The sequence below is a fragment of the Coffea arabica genome, chromosome 6c, assembly GCF_036785885.1.
Source record: "Coffea arabica cultivar ET-39 chromosome 6c, Coffea Arabica ET-39 HiFi, whole genome shotgun sequence".
Taxonomy (NCBI): domain Eukaryota; kingdom Viridiplantae; phylum Streptophyta; class Magnoliopsida; order Gentianales; family Rubiaceae; genus Coffea; species Coffea arabica.
The window spans coordinates 24700865-24703131 of NC_092320.1; the positions used below are offsets into that span (position 1 = coordinate 24700865).

General features: G+C 36.0%; 1 long non-coding RNA gene across 1 annotated transcript; it reads right to left on the reverse strand.

Annotated features, from left to right (window-relative positions):
* Positions 1–401: 401 nt before the first annotated feature.
* LOC140008151 (uncharacterized) lies at positions 402–1120 on the reverse strand. The gene is made up of 2 exons (XR_011815553.1): positions 733–1120; positions 402–646 (listed from the first exon to the last, which is right to left on the reverse strand). It is a non-coding gene; the product is annotated as an uncharacterized lncRNA (long non-coding RNA).
* Positions 1121–2267: the final 1147 nt, after the last annotated feature.

Here is a 2267-nt window from a genome sequence, read left to right on the forward strand (position 1 = left end):
GAGGAGCAGTTGGAAGGAAAAGAGAACATAAACAATGCGTGAACAAGTATGAGTACCAATGCGACTGTGCAGCATTCTTAAACAATAAGTAGAGATACAGAGAGAGAGAGAGGCATTTAATATAAATGTGCTACTCTTGATTGAAATTCTTGAATGTAGGTGGACGTTAGATGCAGCATTGATGGAAATGCAATTGTGCATCAATGAATATATTTGTTGTGTTTGCATTAATTGGAATTGATCATCTAGACGTTAAAAGTTGTTAATCTCTGGGTAGCAGTCATCCGATTGTTCATATTATATATAATGAATTGTAGTAGATAATGTAATGACTAATAAGGGATAGCAATACTTCTAAGACATTTGTTCAGACAGTTGATAAAGCTAATGCTTCAAAAAGGTAGGTTATAAGTTTGAGATATAGTTTCAAAAGCTGCAACATAGTCGATACTTTAAGCATTAACAAAATACACAGACATCTGGATTCATAGTTAGAAAACAAAGGAATAAAAACTCAATCAATTTTTCTTCGCCTTTTTGCTGATGTTTGCCTCCTCATCTTTGGATGTACCTTCATTTGCATCTTCAGATTGTTCAAATTTTGTATCAAGACGAATTCGCATCTTTGATGAAGAAACTCAGTTTTCTAAATAGCAATTTGTTGAGAAACATTAGCAAACGAAATAAATTGAGTATTCATAGCTGTAAAAGCTTTTTTTAATACATACAAACCTGGTGCTGTAACTGTTGGGACAGTATTGCCAATTTCCTTAGAAATAGTCTGGACATCAGGATCTGCAGATCTATTAGCAGATTCTTCAGTGCTGGCATTCTTAAAATAGTAGACAATAGTATAACGCTGATGACCTCTTCCATCTCTGATAGTTGCTGGCTTTAACTATATTATGAACATCTTTGATTGAAGTTCTTCATGGACTTTTTCCAGTGGCAATTCTGAATTCTATGCATAAAAGCAATAAAAATGTCATTGATGTTTTCAAATTTTCTTTAAGACTTTTTATGGATACCTATCAAACCTCTTTGTGATAATTCATTGCTTCAAGTGCAGTAAATGTGAGCAAACTTTTAACTAAGTCACTAAACACGGATGCAGTGAGTGTGTCAGTGTGGTCAGTGAGGTCTATATCAAAACGACACCTGCATGTAATAAAGCCTGAGTTAGGATTAGAGAATACATTGATTTTGAGTAACACCTGGTAATTTGACACAAAGTAATGAATTGCATGTTGAGATTGCTTTCCTAGTTGAGTTAATGACTTAGCTAAAATACGAGGCAGTTGAGCATAATGTTGGGATTGCTTTCTCTGACAAGTGGATTGACAAGAATAACTGAGTCATTCTTGGCTGACAAAGCAATTCCTAGCAAACAAAGATAGTCAGACAGAGTACTAATACGAGGCAGTTGAGCATAAAATATAACTAAGCATGACGTTCAGCAATTATTCCGTCACCATTGTACATAACTACATTGAGTCTGCGACATATTAAAATAGGATGCTTGTCTTTCAGCTCAGTGATAGATTTTCCTTAATTTTCAATGAACTCATTCCAGATAGACAGCAGAATAGGATTCATTCTCTGCAATATCAAGAATAGAAAAATGCCTGATAGTTTTATAATGGCGATGTAATTGTGTCAGTTGTTTCATGATTCATAACGCAACAAAGAAAGAACCAGAAAAGACTTTACTCTTCCTTCACAAGCTAAAATTTTTGCACCAGTGATTCACGTGAATCTTTATGGACTGGAATAACCGACGATGCATGAATGATTATTCCAATGACATCTATATTAAGCAAAACAAGCAAGATAACTCAGATACAATTTTTTTGTCATATAAGATCAAGAGAAAATATACTATAGATTGTGTTCTATACTGACCAATAGTTTCAAGTCTCCGTACGGAGCCAGGTCTTTATAAGCCGTGAAATCAAAGTGGAACGGCAACACACTTGAGTTAGCTTCATTAATTTCCTCTATAATAGTTTTGGTGCTTATAATCCACTAGAGCTTAAGTCCATCAAGCTGGAACCTTTCAGCAGTAGCCCTGACTTCAACATTTGAGATGCGATATTTTTTCTAAAGCTTGAGCTTAGCCATTTTCTGTATGGCATAGTCAAAAAGTACTCCTTGTGTGACGGCCCCACTTCTCCCTTGGGCGTACCCCAGGGTTCGGCAGACCGCCTGCCCAACTCTCGCCGGGACTCAGTCGTTCCTTAATCAAGTCCGGAATACAACCAAAGGAA